Source organism: Bos mutus, chromosome 6, assembly GCF_027580195.1.
Source record: "Bos mutus isolate GX-2022 chromosome 6, NWIPB_WYAK_1.1, whole genome shotgun sequence".
Lineage (NCBI taxonomy): Eukaryota > Metazoa > Chordata > Mammalia > Artiodactyla > Bovidae > Bos > Bos mutus.
The window spans coordinates 97,062,881-97,080,484 of NC_091622.1; the positions used below are offsets into that span (position 1 = coordinate 97,062,881).

At 43.7% G+C, this 17,604-nt stretch overlaps 1 protein-coding gene across 4 annotated transcripts in view; it reads right to left on the bottom strand.

Annotated features, from left to right (window-relative positions):
• TMEM150C (transmembrane protein 150C) overlaps positions 1–15,838 on the bottom strand; it is a 111,782-nt gene extending 95,944 nt beyond the window's left edge. For 2 of the 4 annotated variants that reach the window (XM_070372590.1, XM_070372587.1), the window contains exon 1: positions 15,270–15,361. The gene's annotated coding sequence lies outside the window, so the exon portion shown is untranslated. Of the gene's footprint in view, positions 1–15,269; positions 15,362–15,530 lie in introns of those variants that run through there. The other 2 variants (XM_005904343.3, XM_070372588.1) reach the window with 2 other exon arrangements.
• Positions 15,839–17,604: the final 1,766 nt, after the last annotated feature.

A 17,604-nucleotide genomic window follows, 5' to 3' on the forward strand; every position in this document is an offset into this window, starting at 1 on the left:
CTTATGATTATACAGTGGAAGTGAGAAATAGATTTAAGGGCCTAGATCTGATAGATAGAGTGCCTGATGAACTATGGAATGAGGTTCGTGACATTGTACAGGAGACAGGGATCAAGACCATTCCCATGGAAAAGAAATGCAAAAAAGCAAAATGGCTGTCTGGGGAGGGCTTACAAATAGCTGAGAAAAGAAGAGAAGTGAAAAGCAAAGGATAAAAGGAAAGATATAAACATCTGAATGCAGAGTTCCAAAAAATAGCAAGAAGAGATAAGAAAGCCTTCTTCAGCGATCAATGCAAAGAAATAGAGGAAAACAACAGAATGGGAAAGACTAGGGATCTCTTCAAGAAAATCAGAGATACCAAAGGAACATTTCATGCAAAGATGAGCTCAATAAAGGACAGAAATGGTATGGACCTAACAGAAGCAGAAGATATTAAGAAGAGATGGCAAGAATATACAGAAGAACTGTACAAAAAAGATCTTCACAACCCAGATAATCACAATGGTGTGATCACTGACCTAGAGCCAGACATCCTGGAATGTAAAGTCAAGTGGGCCTTAGAAAGCATCACTACGAACAAAGCTAGTGGAAGTGATGGAATTCCAGTTGAGCTATTCCAAATCCTGAAAGATGATGCTGTGAAAGTGCTGCACTCAATATGCCAGCAAATGTGGAAAACTCAGCAGTGGCCACAGGACTGGAAAAGGTCAGTTTTCATTCCAATCCCAAAGAAAGGCAATGCCAAAGAATGCTCAAACTACCGCACAATTGCACTCATCTCACACGCTAGTAAAGTAATGCTCAAAATTCTCCAAGCCAGGCTTCAGCAATATGTGAACTGTGAACTTCCTGATGTTCAAGCTGGTTTTAGAAAAGGCAGAGGAACCAGAGATCAAATTGCCAACATCCGCTGGATCATCGAAAAAGCAAGAGAGTTCCAGAAAAACATCTATTTCTGCTTTATTGATTATGCCAAAGCCTTTGACTGTGTGGATCACAATAAACTGTGGAAAATTCTGAAAGAGATGGGAATACCAGAACACCTGATCTGCCTCTTGAGAAATTTGTATGCAGGTCAGGAAGCAACAGTTAGAACTAGACATGGAACAACAGACTGGTTCCAAATAGGAAAAGGAGTTTGTCAAGGCTGTATATTGTCACCCTGTTTATTTAACTTCTATGCAGAGTACATCATGAGAAACGCTGGACTGGAAGAAACACAAGCTGGAATCAAGATTGCCAGGAGAAATATCAATAACCTCAGATATGCAGATGACACCACCCTTATGGCAGAAAGTGAAGAGGAACTCAAAAGCCTCTTGATGAAAATGAAAGTGGAGAGTGAAAAAGTTGGCTTAAAGCTCAACATTCAGAAAACGAAGATCATGGCATCTGGTCCCACCACTTCATGGGAAATAGATGGGGAAACAGTGGAAACAGTGTCAGACTTTACTTCTCTGGGCTCCAAAATCACTGCAGATGGTGACTGCAGCCATGAAATTAAAAGACGCTTACTCCTTGGAAGGAAAGTTATGACCAACCTAGACAGCATATTCAAAAGCAGAGACATTCCTTTGCCAACAAAGGTTCATCTAGTCAAGGCTATGGTTTTTCCTGTGGTCATGTATGGATGTGAGAGTTGGACTGTGAAGAAGGCTGAGCACCGAAGAATTGATGCGTTTGAACTGTGGGGTTGGAGAAGACTTTTGAGAGTCCCTTGGACTGCAAGGAGATCCAGCCAGCCCATTCTGAAGGAGATCAGCCCTGGGTGTTCTTTGGAAGGAATGATGCTAAAGCTGAAACTCCAGTACTTTGGCCACCTCATGCGAAGAGTTGACTCATTGGAAAAGACTCTGATGCTGGGAGGGATTGGGGGCAGGAGGAGAAGGGGACGACAGAGGATGAGATGGCTGGATGGCATCAGTGACTCGATGGACGTGAGTCTGAGTGAACTCCAGGAGTTGGTGAGGGACAGGGAGGCCTGGTGTGCTGCGGTTCACGGGGTCGCAAAGAGTCAGACACGACTGAGCGACTGATCTGATCTGTTGGCACAAGTTACGGTCCTGCAGAAGGACATAGGGTTATGGACACAGGTGGATGGCCAGGCTTGAGCAAAGGAGGGAAAATGACTATGGAATCCAGTCTCAGAAAAGTGGTAAGAGCTGTTACTAACGGACTTCCCTGATGGTCCAGTGGTTAAGACGCTGTGGAGCAGGGGGCCTGGATTCGAGCCCTGGTCTGAGAACTAGATCCCACATGCCGAAACTAAAGATCTCTAATGCCACAGCTAAGGCCCAGTGCAGCCAAATATATACATGTACGTATATATATATATATATATACATATGAGAAGGAAATGGCAACCCACTCCAGTACACTTGTCTGGAAAATCCCATGGACGGAGAAGCCTGGTAGGCTACACAGTCCATGGGGTTGCAAAGAGTCAGATACAACTGAGCAATAGGTTCTACATATATAGAGAGATATATATAGATATAGAGAGAGAGAGAGAGAGAGAGCAAGCTGCTACTAAGTTCATAGAGAAATGTGATGTGACTTCTGGTTCTCAGAGCACAGTCTCCAGAATCTCCAAGTTCCTCGCCATGTTTTATTTTTTCTCTCTAGCACATCAGCTGTATACTATACCATTTCCTTGTTTATTTCTGGCTAGCTTGCTCCATTAGCATATAAAGCTCCCCGAGGGCAGGAATGCTGTCTGCTTTGTTCACTGTATTTTCACCAGCACTTAGGTCATATCTGCACAAATAATGCCTCCATAGGTCACACTTGTTGAGTGAATGCATGAATGAGTGAACAAATAAATGATAAAGGCCAGTTAGGATAAGGATATCCCGTGAGGTTTGCTAAAATAGCAGGTAGGGTCTCTGCCAGGAGGAAGCCATCTTATGGTATTTAGTCCTAAAGGGACAGAAAATGTTGGCCAAACTCCGCTCCCAAACTCTATCTTCTCTTTTTTTCCCATCTCCTCCTCTTCTCATGACTACTTCTGATCCTCCAAGACTCAGCTTGGTGTCACCCCTCAGGGAAGCCCTCCCTGATGTCTCCTCTTGGGTGCTCTCAAGGCTACCTATAATTCTTCTATTGCTGTGCTTACCCTCCTGTATGATAACTGTTTACCTGTTGGTCTCCCCCACTAAACTGAGCAAGGATACAAATCTCATACACTCAGTAGGAACTCCATACACGAGGGCCAAATATACAAATGGAAAGTACTGGACATGTGAGTTGGTCAGTAAAAGCCTGTACTTTTCCTCCTTTGAAGTTCAACTCGGCCACACACAAATTCATACTTTGACACCACTGAACAAGAGGGCCCTTGTTGCCAGGGCATCCAGGTGTGAAAACAGCTCAACTCCCAACACTAAAAGTAAGCTGGAGCCTTTCTGTTTAAGGTAAGATGGAGTTCCACTGTCTTTCATGCATCTGCTCCCCTCTCTATCTGATTCTGGGCATCCCTGTGATACTATGGGTTGCCTTGCTCATCTGTGATGCTTCCCAAGTGAAAGAGTATGGTAGAAGACCCGGTGAGCCTTTTAGAAATGTCTGCTTTAACGATCTGGGGTGCAGCCTGCATTTTTACAGATTTTCAGATGATTCTATTGCACAGCCAGAGTTGAGAACCATTACCCTCTGGTTCTTTGCCATTTCCCCCTGGCTTGTGGCGCTGTCCAAGGTAGCAGTTCACCAAGCGCTTCTTCACCCCAATGTCTGCCCAAACCAGCCATGGGCAAGGGTCAGTGGTCTTTTGACTAACCCAAGGGAGGGGCGCTGCACCTTAGGACTTAACACAAGCCAAATTTATACAGTTAGCTGTGCTGGACAAGGCCACCGCTGGGTGTTCAAACTAAAACTAGGCTGTCCAAGAACCACACGTGACTACTTAAATTTAAATTAATACAAACTTGAAATTGCTCTAATTAAAAGTCCAGCTCCTCGGCTGCACATTCAAGTGCTCAGTAGCTAGTGGCTGCTGTACTGGATCGTTCAGAAACAGAACATTTCCATTACTGTAGAAAGTTCTGTTGGAAAATGCTGATACGAAAATATTTCTTTCTTCAGAAAATGATCTATGTGGTTATGTTCATCTGCTAATCATGGGCAAAATGAGCCACACAATATGCACAGTGTGAACACACTGGATCTCTGGCCATTCCTTTTCAGATGCGCGACAGTGGCCCTTTACCTCTTTTCTTTTCTTTTTCCGGCCACACTATGTGGCCTGTAGGAACTTAGTTCCTGGACTAGGGATGAAGCCCATGGCCACTGCAGTGGAAGTATGGAGGATTAATCACTAGACCACCAGGGAAGTCCACCCCTTTCCGAGAATAAGCACAAAGAAAGGAGTTCTATGCTCTCTTGAACAAAAGTTTTTCTGGACAGTTCCACCTATGTATTAGGGCAGCAATGGCTTTCCAACTTTTTTGACTGCAACTGACAGTAAAAAATACATATTTTACATCATAATCTTGTATACAGGTATATACATATATAACAGAAATTAAGTTTTACAAATCAGTATTTATCCTTACTACATATTTTTCACTTGGATACTTTATTATTCTATTATTTTCTATTTTCTGTTTTATTAAAAAAAATAAACCTACTTAACTGTTCTCATAGCTCTGGTGGCCAGTAGTTTGAAAAACTACTACCTTAAAACATAAGTGGTCCACACAAAACTGGGACTGAATTTCACACTGCAGAGTTAATAGCCACCTGGATAATAATAGTTAACATTTACTGGGCACTTACTATATGCCAGGCACTGTGTTAAATGTTCTATATTTATTGCTTTGTTCAATTCTCATAATAACTCCATAGAACAGTTGTCCAAGAACCATGAAAGAACTGAGATTTTACTTGCAGAGGTTAGCAGAAGACACAAGACTCCCAGGGTGGAGACAAAGGACTTTAGCATCCATAGCAATAGCAGTAGCCAAAGCACCAGCATTTCCTTGCACTAATTCCCCAGCTCCAGTTCCTAGGGCATTCAGAGAGGGCCATAACACCTGCATAAGCAGTGAGCAGCTTTACTGGAGAGGAAATCTGAGCTGCAAGAACTCAAATCCATTATATTGAATATTAGCAAGCCTGCTCTGCACTTCTGAGGAAAACAGTATCTCAATCATCCAAGACTGTTTACTACATAAACATCCCTGTAAAGACAATCTAGACTGAAAGGGGAGTCAGTGCCTCACTTTGTAAGTCCTGTCAAAATGCATGGGACGCAAGAACTGTCTCCCAACAGCAGGTACCGTACTTATCCCCACTTTGTACACGAGGGAACAATGACTTTAAAAGGATTAAGTAGCTTATTTAAGGTTACACAGGTCAACTTGACATCTAAGTGTATGCTGATAACACCTTCTTTCGCAGCCATTGACAGTGAAACAGGAAGAGAGAAGAGATGTCATTCATTTAGTCATGCAGCTGTGAAATTTGCCCCTACAGAAAGTAATTCACTATATATAATTTGTAATAAGCTCTTTTTTTTTCATCTTTTCTTCCAGAATCCCATAGGAAGAATATCAAATAAACAAGTCTTGGAGTATCAAATGAAAGGGCCAAAGAGTAGAGATTTTCAGCTTTATGGGCCAGATGGATTCTGTTTCAGTTGCTACTTAACTCTGTAGAGGGAGTACAGAAGTAGTCACAGGTAATTCATAACCAATGGGTGTGGCTATTTTCAAAATAGTGCAATTTGCTAACTCCTGTTCTCAGACAGCTCAGTGGGATACAAAAAAATTTGCATAGTAATTTCTACACACAATGATTTAATTGGAAAAAGATGGTAAATAAGCAACAAGCAAGCAAACCAAGAGTCATATGGAAAGGAAGCGAGCCTGGCTTCTATGCTGGAGCCCTCTTAAGTCAGCCTGGATAAACAGTATGTCAAGAACTAACGTAAAATATTCATAGATTAAAAGTAGAATAGAGTCTACACAAGGGCCTCCCTGGTGGCTCAGTGGTGAAGAACCCGCCTGCCAATGCAGGAGACATAGAAGATGCGGGTTCCATCCCTGTGTCGGGAAGATCCTCTGGAGAAGGGCTTGGCAATCCTCTCCAGTATTCTTTTTTTTTTTTTCACTCCAGTATTCTTGCCTGGAGAATCCCAAGGACAGAGAAGCCTGGCGGGCTACAGTCCATAGGGTCACAGAGAATCAGAATCGCTGAGCAACTGAGCACACACACATGCAAAATCTACACATCATCTCTCTGTGATGACTGCGGTCATGCCAAGACTCTAAGAAATAAATTATGTGACTTCAAAAGGCTTTTTCTAGCTCTTTGATGCTCAAGAGGGGAGCAGTTATCATCCAGAACAATCCTCTTTAATTTTCCATGTGATGACATCAGTTAAAAAACCTATGTTATGAATAAGGGGGAAGTAACAGTGAAAAAAAAAAAGGTACTCTGGGCCAGGGTCCATTCTACGGATTTCACAAATAACGCCCAATAACCAATAAAGAATACCATTTCTGAATTGCCAAAATTTATGGCTCAGTGAGTGAACACTCACGTGGCCTGATCTTAAAAAAAAACAAAACCACACACACACGCAACGGGCGACTATTTGATCACAGTGGTATTTTTTTCCCCAAATCAGTTTACTGGAAAATGTTGTCTTTATTTTTACATGCATACATATACAATCAAAATTTTGTTGGTTCTTCTTTTTCTAATTCTCTTAGATGGTAGACTAGGTTGTTATATTTTTCTTATTCATACAATCAAAATTTTGGCATACAAGTGGTCTACTTTTCATAGAATCAATTTTTATGTCACATATAAGCTCAAATTAAAATGGAAAAACACCAATCAAAATGTCACAGAAAAGATAATCGCTTTCTCAAGAACAATTCTATTAGCTGCAAAAATTATAGGGAGATAAATATGATTCTTGTAAACACTGTGCTGTCATCAAAATGACATAATTTTAAAGTCTAGGCTATGTGGGAACATAATACCACAAAGAAGAAAAACTGTCATCCATAAGTTAATATTCCTGTTATAACAGTTGGCATAATTTAGATACTATTGTTTATGTAAATATACTTTAAATTTTAGTGAAAAGTAGAATTTACAAATTCCAGGAGATAGATTGCCATTGAAATTCCAGAACAATTACATTTCATAATTCTAAGTATAATTCACAAACAAAACACTCCAAGTTCAGTAAAAAAAAAATCATATTTCTATTTGGTTTGCTTTACCATGGTATCAACACCTCTTAATTAACACCTTTCACTCATGAATCGATAGAATGAAAAATCACTTGAAGACTATTTTATTAACCAGCCCAGTTTAAAAAAATACAATACTCATTTTAGCTATGTATCAGTTCAGTTCAATTCAGTCGCTCAGTCGTGTCCGACTCTTTGTGACCCCATGAATCGCAGCATGCCAGTCAGTTTTAATTTATGTTTCAAAACTTCCAGTTACTACCATTTAAAATATCTCTTTGGCAGCTAAGTCATCGTAAGTGTAAAAAAACCAGGAAGACATCTACTTTGCTAATACATGAAATGCTTGATGAATACTAAGGCTATGCTATTTTTGGAGACATTTATGTTTACATTTAGTTGAAAGCCATTATAATTCATTATAATTACTTCAGAGTTAAATAACACCATTTAAACTACAGGCTAATTTCCGCTACTGCCATAGTTAATCACAATTACTTCTTAAGCTTTGTCTACATTAGCCTAAAAATATTACATGACTTTCAATGTCTTGTCAAAGACACTTCATCTCATTCCTTTGCATTCCAAAGATAGAGCCTGTATCACTGTTCTCGGAGATGGACAGTTCTGAAGCCCTGAACAAAATCTGCATATCTTATGGGTTTTCACGATGTTAGACACAGCCTCTGTAGTTTTTAAAGAAGAAAAGTAACCATGATGACAAGCTGTTGCCTTTTCTATTCGACCTGACAAAGTCTATGAACAAGTGATTGCTCATATTTAGTTTGACCTTTAAGAAAAACTGAACTCTGCTTCTAAAGCAAAATTAGTTTTACTTTTCAGATTGTTCTGGAGCCAAGGAAGGGTACAAGGAGATTCCTAGCCTCAGTTTTAGGACATCTCCTTTTATATGAAATTCTTAAAGCAACATTGTTCTCCTTTTATTATATTGAAAACTAGGTCATGAAGCACTTACAGGCAGAAAGTGATTTTGAAAAAGAAATAATTTAGAATCAAGTAAAAAAAGTGGGGGGTGTATGGAACGGACATATTTAGACCTGTTGTGACTATTTGCTACAAAGCAGTGTGTAGAAGTGAGGAAGTGATCAGGAGGGACAGAAGACTGAGTTCTTAGCTTCTGGGACATCTGGGTTTCTTTGGGCCCCAGACTGCCTGTCCTTTAAAGAGCATTCAACTTTAGAGGCCACAGGCCGGCAGCAGTGAGGTCTCCTCCAGCCAAAATGTACAACGACTCCCCTCTCACTCATCAGGCCTCATCTTACACAGAAAACAACTGCCGTCAGCTCGTTTCCGTGCTTGTGCAATGCTGTACAATGTTGGAGTCTCACAGTTCTGCAAGATGTGCATCTATGTATCCCTACTACATTGCAACATGTGAGCCAAAACAGTTGAGCTTTATGGACTCTGTCACCAGACACCCAGGTTCAGCGTTTCGCGTGGAGTCCTGTCTTAGATGGGTGTTTCCCAAAGTGAAACACCCTAGTTTCAGAGGCAGTATTTTACATCACAATCCAGTATACATATAGACATTTACCTAATAATAAAGCACGACTCATCTCACACGCTAGTCAAGTAATGCTCAAAATTCTCCAAGCCAGGCTTTAGCAATATGTGAACCGTGAACTTCCTGATGTTCAAGCTGGTTTTAGAAAAGGCAGAGGAACCAGAGATCAAATTGCCAACATCTGCTGGATCATCGAAAAAGCAAGAGAGTTCCAGAAAAACATCTATTTCTGCTTTATTGATTATGCCAAAGCCTTTGACTGTGTGGATCACAATAAACTGTGGAAAATTCTGAAAGAGATGGGAATACCAGACCACCTGATCTGCCTCTTGAGAAATTTGTATGCAGGTCAGGAAGCATCAGTTAGAACTGGATATGGAACAACAGACTGGTTCCAAATAGGAAAAGGAGTACGTCAAGGCTGTATATTGTCACCCTGCTTATTTAACTTATATGCAGAGTACATCATGAGAAACACTGGACTGGAAGAAACACAAGCTGGAATCAAGATTGCCAGGAGAAATATCAATAACCTCAGATATGCAAATGACATCACCCTTATGTCAGAAAGTGAAGAGGAACTCAAAAGCCTCTTGATGAAAGTGAAAGAGGAGAGTGAAAAGTTGGCTTAAAACTCAACATTCAGAAAATGAAGATCATGGCATCCAGTCCCATCACTTCATGGGAAATAGATGGGGAAACAGTGGAAACAGTGTCAGACTTTACTTCTCTGGGCTCCAAAATCACTGCAGATGGTGACGGCGGCCATGAAATTAAAAGACGCTTACTCCTTGGAAGGAAAGTTATGACCAACCTAGACAGCATATTCAAAAGCAGAGACATGACATTGCCAACAAAGGTCCATCTAGTCAAGGCTATGGTTTTACCCGTGGTCATGTATGGATGTGAGAGCTGGACTATGAAGAAGGCTGAGCGCCGAAGAATTGATGCTTTTGAACTGTGGTGTTGGAGAAGACTCTTGAGAGTCCCTTGGACTGCAAGGAGATCCAACCAGTCCATTCTGAAGGAGATCTGCCCTGGGATTTCTTTGGAAGGAATGATGCTAAAGCTGAAACTCCAGTACTTTGGCCACCTCATGTGAAGAGTTGACTCATTGGAAAAGACTCTGATGCTGGGAGGGATTAGGGGCAGGAGAAGGGGACAACAGAGGATGAGATGGCTGGATGGCATCACTGACTCGATGGACGTGAGTCTGAGTGAACTCCAGGAGTTGGTGATGGACAGGGAGGCCTGGCGTGCTGCGATTCGTGGGGTCGCAAAGAGTCGGACACAACTGAGTGACTGAACTGAACTGAACTGAAGGCTTCCGTGGTGGTCCAGTGGTTAAGAGTCCATCTTGCAATGCAGGGACAGGGCTTTGATCCGTGATGGTGGAAGATTCCATATGACAAGCAGCAATGAAGCCTGGGCATCGCAACTACTGAGACCACTCTTAAGAGCCCGTGGTCCACAACATGAGAAGCTACTGCAATGAGAACACCATGCACCGTAACCAAGAGTAGGTCCTGGTAGCCACAACTAGAGAAAGTCCACTGGCAGTAACGAAGACCCAGTGCAGCAAAAAATAAATAAATGAATGAACAATGAGTAGGTTTACATGGTGCTTACTGCACAGAGTCAGAATTGGAACCCAGGGGCCTTGATTCTGTAGTGCTTTTGACCACCACTCTCCATTGTCTCATGGCCTTGCACTTACATACATGAGGGAACCAAACACGTCATCAAACCCTAGTAACTCCCACTAAGAGGGATGCACAGTGATAATTCCTATTCTAATGTATATCCCATCTCATTCCCTGGTGGCTGAGTGGTTAAGAATCCGCCTTCCAACACAGGGGATGTGAGTTCGACTCCTGGTCAGAGAACTAAGATCCCACATACCACGGAGCAACTAAGCCCGAGCGCAGCAACTACTGAGGCTGTGTCTTCTAGAGCCTTTGAGCCACAAGGGAAGATCCTGTATCCCGAAACTAAGACCTGACGGGAAGTGAAGTGAATTGAAAGTCACTCAGTCATGTCCAACTCTTTGCAACCCCATGGACTATACAGTCCATGGAATTCTCCAGGCCAGAATACTGTCTTGGATAGCTGTTCCCTTCTCCAGGGGATCTTCTGAAACCAGAGATCGAACCCAGGTCTGCCAAATTGCAGACGGATTTTTTACCAGCTGAGCCACCAGGGAAGCCCAAGGCCTGACCAAATAAATAAATAAATAAATAAATAAATATTTTAAATGCTGATACAAACCTGTTAAATCAATTTTCTGACTCAGAACATGTGGCTTGAAAAATACTATGGTAAGTGCTGTATGAAAAATTTATTTGAAAAACCTCAACAATAAAAAAGTTAAATAAGTATATGCATCTCATCTTAGAAACTTAACATGAGGTAGTGCATTGAAAATCTCCAAAAAGGGGGTGGATTATATGGAACAGTTCCTAAATTCACTCGAGCATCTCTACCCTCTCGTGGAATGGACACTAATTTGGGAAATCTTATCCTATAGTGTTAAGATTGGGGGTTAATTTACTTTATATTTTGTGCATTCTTAGTCACACAGTCTCTTCTGACTCTGTGACCCCCTGGACTGTAGCCTGCCAGGCTCCTCTGCCCATGGGATTTTCCAGGCAAGAATACTGGAGTGGGTTGCCATGCTCTCCTCCAGGAGATCTTCCCAATCCAGGAATCAAACCCGCGTCTCCTGCATGGCAGATGGATTCGCCATCTCTATGCATGAACATTTGTGTCACATTTTAAAATAACTGATTGAAGGAGAGTCCCTTCCAGAGCAGGGGAGCACCCAGGACCCTGAGCTCTGGCCTGGGGAGAGGTATTCCAGGTACCTAGGCTGGGTGAGGCAGCGACTTTCTGCCTCTCTAAATCCCCTCCCCTTGGACTTCCCTGACAGTGCAGTGGATGGGAGTTCATCTGACACTGCAGGAGATGGGGGTTCAAGGATTCCATGTGCTTAAAAGCAATTAGGCCCGTGGGCCACAACTACCGAGCATCAGTACAGCAGCTACTGAAGCCCACGTGCCTAGAGTTCATGCTCCCCAACAAGACAAGCCCACACACCACAAGAGTAGCCCCCTACTCGCCACAACTAGAGAAAAGTCAGCGCAAAGCATTGAAGACACAGCGCAGCCAAAAATAAAGCAATAAATAAAATTATTTAACCCTCACCTTGAAACACTGAAAAGTATAGAAACTGACTTTAAGAATGAATGATTCCATAATGGGTAAACAAGCAAATAATAAAACAAATTTAAGAACTCAGACACACGGGGCCAAGCATCTAAACAAATCTGAGTGCTGCTTATTTTTGTGGCCAGCAGACATATGGAAATTAAAAAAGAAAAACTACTTTTAGAATAGAGTTGAACTTCAGCATGACACACCTTCTTCAGGGTAACTCTGAGTATTTTTTCATAACAACAGGATTAGAGTCAAATCTTAAGTCCTGGTTCTATTAAGGTTGATCTCTACTTTCTTCTAATTAAGGGTAATTGCCATTAAGTACTATCTCTGCAGGAAATAGGAGTGGGGCAGAATTTAAAGCTGCAGGGCCAGTATGGTAGCCACAAGCCCCGTGTTCCTATTTAAATTAATTTAAATGAAATAAACTTTAACATTCAGTTCTTCAATTATACTAGACACATTTCAAGGATTCAACAGCGACATGGGGCTCTTGGCTACCATGTTGGGCAGACTATAGAACATTTCCATCATTGTGGGAAGTTTTATTGGACAGCACTGATCTAGAGAAAGGCCATTCGCAGATGTTAAAAAGAAAATTATTCATTTCTCCCTTCATAAAGAGTTCCAAGTGCTACCTAATGGAGCTGGCATGACTTAAAATACTGTGAGGTTGACTGTGAAGGCTACTGCCAAAGATTTCATTATTATTTCAAAGTATCATTCCAATTGGCCAAATATCTCTTTGCATTAAGATTTTCCACTTCCACAAGTTATCTTTCAAAATTCATACATACATGCCAGGAAATGATATTTGGTGATAATAACAACTTGTTAAAGTTCTACTAATTTATGAGCTAGTGCTAAGAGCAAATTATGAAGGAAAAAAATTAAACCATAAAGATACATGGCACCATTAGCTCTCAGAATAAAAGTTTATAGTTAAAACAAGTAGGGATGCCCTTAGGATAAAGAAAGTATTTATTACACACATGGGTGTGTTTCTAGCCTTTTCATGAGTTTAGACTCAGATTCTGTAACATTTGGTTTTTGCATCACATGTTGAGAATTTAGCTCATATATCATTTGAGCTTCACAGCACCTAATCAGCACTCTAGTGTGGACTCTGAATGTTGTAGATTCTTCTCCTGAAGGGGAAAACAGAGGTCATGCATTATCTTGTCAGTGTCTGTCTTGCTTAGTCAGTTACTGAACTGATCCCAAGCGGCCAGATTATGCTGAAACCAAATGGCTAGGATTGCAGGGGCCAGCTAGCTTTTCGTCCTTCGTGTCTCCAGGCTGCCCTGCTAATCTGGCTACTGTACTGCACAGGTAGGCCTAGGTCACAGGAAAACAAAGCAGAAAGACACACAGGAGTGTCAAGTCGAGTGCCATCACTCTTGATGATCACAAGCAGGTAAAATGAGTACAAGAAAACCCTGCAAGGTCATCATAAGCATGACCGTGGTAGTTCTAGAACAAAGCCTAAACATAAGGCATTACTATGTTCATGCAAAAAAAAAAAAAAGACTACAGAGTAACCTATCTCCCCCACAAAGCAACTGGTGAAAGGCATTTGATGAGAAATACATGAGTTAAACAACTGCTATAAAGACACTTTAAAGTCAATTAAATAATCCAAACAAATTGCCTTCAGCACAATGGCAGTTTATAATAAACATGCGTTTCCCAAATACTTTAATATGTTTATTCAATGTCATAACATCTACCAACTGTCATTATTGTTAGCAAAACTTCTTTATCATTTTATTTACCATGTCTAGTTTATGAACTTGCAACCTGGGGAGCTTGCAAAATATTTATTAAATACTGTATAAATAAAAACCACCATTAAAATTCTTATGCTTATGCCTCGAAGATTAAACTCACATTTCTAGCTCATTAAGAGATGGTAGCTATAGTTAATCTTTGAAACATGGTGTTTCTGGGACACACAGAAGAGAAAGTTTGGGATTTAATGCATGAGAACTGAAATTGTAAAATTCTTTGACCTGCAAATATCATATTTTTTTATGATTAAAAAACTAATAATTTTTCCTTGAAAACTTTAAGTAGGTCAACTTATTAACTGTTGCCATGGAGTTTATACATTCACATTTGCCTATCCTTTTGATGAACTGCAGCCCAGGATGGAGTTACAGCCCTGCATTATTAAAAAATCTGCCTTTGATTCAAGCACAGAAACGGAGAAGCAGAAATTAATATTACCGTTTAGGCTGTGTTATTGTAACTGATCCAACAACTTAAAAAAAAAGAACAAATTAGTATATTGGGTTGCCTAACAGGACCTCTCCTGGTCTCCCACAGGAAGTGGGAACCGGTTCACTCAAGGAGAAGGGTTTCCATCCCAACTGGGCTGTGTTCTCACATTTGCAGTCGCAATCCTGGCTCGACCGGGAAAGACAGTCTGGTTGGAAAAAAAACCTGACCAAAAAAAAAAAAAAATCGGGGAAGTGTCGGGAATATAATAAAGTGCTGTGGAGGTAGGGGTGGACGGAGGAGAGGGATGAGTAGAGAAAGGGAATATGGGTTTCGAATGGGAAAATAACCCTCTGGTTCTCCGTTGGATTCCTTTAAGGAGGAGAGAATCGTTCCACAACGGCTCTCTCCATAATCCACAGCTAATCACTCTTTTATTGCAGCGAATGATCAGACAGCCTCGGTCTTCACCCACTCACCGGCGTCTCGCCGGAGAAACCGAAAATCCCATTTCTTTCTCAGGGCGCACCCGGGGAAGGGCGGCGAGACTGTTGGTTTTCGAGTGGAGGGCTGCGCACAGGGCAAGGCAACTTAGAGCCCCTGCCCGGCTCTCCGCGCCAGCCCGCCGCGGCGAACGGGAAAGTGAAGAACGGCGTGCGGCGCGGAGACCCGGGAGGCCGAACTTGGGGTCGCTTCCCACCCGCATGCCCCCGACCACCACCGAAGGCCTGGGCACCCGATGGGGCGGCGGGCGGGGACACCTGTCAAAGGAACCGGACCCGAGCCGCAGCCGGCGGGCGGCGCCGGGGCCCGGCGGACGGCACTGCGGCGGCGGCGGCGGGACCGGGAGCTCCGGCGGCCACCGCGCCTCGCTCGGGGTGTGCGCCCGCGGGGTGTCGGGGGGCGGCCTCGCGCCCAAGGCGCTCCGGGGAGGGGGCTTAGCCGAGCAGGGCCCCGCGGCCGGGAGGACTCCGCCGCCCGAGCCCCTCTGCGGCGCCCGCCGCTCCCGGGGTCTCCGCCTCGGGGCTGGGCGCGGAGCCGAGCACGATGACCCCGGGCTGCCCGGCGGCCCCGCGCGGAGGAGGGGGCGCCGCGCCTACCTGCTCCCGGTGCGGCGGGGCCGCGGTCGCCTGGCGGGGCCGTGACCTGCGGCGGCGGCAGCAGCAGTCGCGGCGAGGAGGGCGCTTCCTTCAGGAAGGGGTGGGATCTGCCCGCCCGCCCGCCGCGCCGCACCGCGGCCCGCCCCCGACTTATTCTGGGGTCCCGGCTGCCAGGCCACCGGGAGAGACTCACCTCACCCCCCGCTCTCCCCACCCCGAGGTCTCAGACCCCCACCACCCCTAGGGGCCCCGCGTAGTTACCCGGGGCTGGAGCCGAGCGGCGCCGGTGGGACCGCTTCTTTCGCCTTTGTGGACGCGATTGCCTGGCGCTCGCCGCTCACCCAACAAAAGGAAGGACGGAATCTGGGATCCTCCGCCTCGCGGTTATTTATTTCTGACCTGTTGTAACCTTCTGGCCGGCTCCCTTCGGTCCACACACCTAGGGCTTTTGCACAGAGCAGCTAAAATTCATTTTCGTGCCCATCGGCTGAATGCAGTTCGCCGCCGCTCGGCGCTCTCCCGCGGTTTTCTTTCATCGGGAAGAACAAACACAGGGCCAACTTCTGACCCTGGCGATGAGCGGCACTCCAAGGGCGCCCTCCCAGCGACAGCTTGCTGTCTTCCTCCCAGAGTCTCGTCTCTTTGAAAACTGTCTTCATCGGTGTTTGAATAGCTGTCCCCACCCGGGATCGCAGCCTATCAGGGTACCATATCGCTGACCTCTGGCAGCGGCGTGATCAACTATTTTTATCACACGCTCACGGGTTAACTTCTCTTCCAAAGGCATCGTTCCGGTGCTCCCACAAGAGAACCCCCTTTATTAACCTGCCATAGGCTGACCTCCGTTCTTTTGCGGGGGGAGGGGGTCTCCCCAGGCGCTCCCTACCACACCTGCCTCTTCGCTGCTGCCTCTCAAAGCACATAGTTTAAATCCTCCAATTCAACCTTCCAGAACTGTTCCTTCCCCCATGATATACTATTCCCCCACAATACACCACTATCCGTGTATTGATTTGTTTTTGCTGGTTTCTCCTGGCTACTAAACTGTGAGCTTCTTGAGGCCAGGAACCTGGCCTCTTCTCTTTCCCTTCCCTTAAAGTTAAAACAGCCAAACCAAAAACTTGAAATCCTCTGCTGCATTTTGTAAGGCTGAGGCTGCCCATTTTTCTGAGGAGAGTGATTGTAGCTTTCATCAGCTCCTCAGTGATCTCTCTCCAGAGTTCAGAATTGCTTGAGGCCAGTTCCTGAATGAACCCCAGCTCTGAAGGGAGGACCTTCCCCAAATTTCATCTCTCCTAATGCCAATCATTTCTCTCTGGGATAACTCAAGGAACCCTCTAGTTACACTTGATTCCAGTCCCTTCTTTGAAAACTTCTGAATCCATCCAGTTAGTGGTCCCTTTCAACATTGTCTGCACATTTGAATCACCATTGGGAACTGTAAAAAACAGAAACACCTTGATCTGCCTCAGACTCCCCTAAGTCTGAACCTGGGGTGGGGAATGTTGAGCAAAGAAGAGCAAATTCAGCAAGGCTATGTTTTTTTAAAAAGAGCCAAAGGCGATTCTGACATGCCCAAGACCAAGTTATTGCCTTTCTTTGAAGGGTTCCCTATTTGTAAAATGTCTTGACTTTTCTTTGTCTTTATGGAAGGATTGAGAACCCTTGCACTACGTTAAAGTTATTTGAACATTTTCATTTTCACTTAAAGCCAGGCCCACTTGTGCTTAAGAAACAAACTTGAATTTGTGGCATCAGGCTCAGCACCATTTGTCAGCAGCACTAAATCATGGCCAGTTTCACCTCTAAAACATCCATCCAAATGTTAACTCAAAGAGTGGAATAAATTACCTTCCAGACTGGGATATTGACAGCTGAAATATTATGTTAAGATGCTGGCTATGAAGGAGAGTTGGTTGTTATAAGCAGATTCCATTAATGTCACGAGAGTTCTAGTGAAGCTTCAAGAGAACCGAAGACAAACAAAGTAGAAGTTTATCCACGCTTTGATCTTTCTTTTATTGGTCTTGGCATCTCACCTGTGAAAAATTCATCCACAATGTACTCAATATAATCTAGATATATTAAATCATCTATGGGTATACAAGTAAAAATCTATCCTGGATCTGGTCCTCTTTTTTTAAAATGTATTTAAAGATCCATCCTTGGGACTTCCCTGGTGATCCAGTGGTTAAGAATCTGCCTTCCAATGCAGAGGATGGGAGTTTGATCCCTGGTTGGGGAACCAAGATCCCACGTTGCCTCATGGCAATTAAGCCCATGCTCCACACAAGAGAAGCCCACATGCCACAGCAAAGACCCAGTGCAGCTAGGA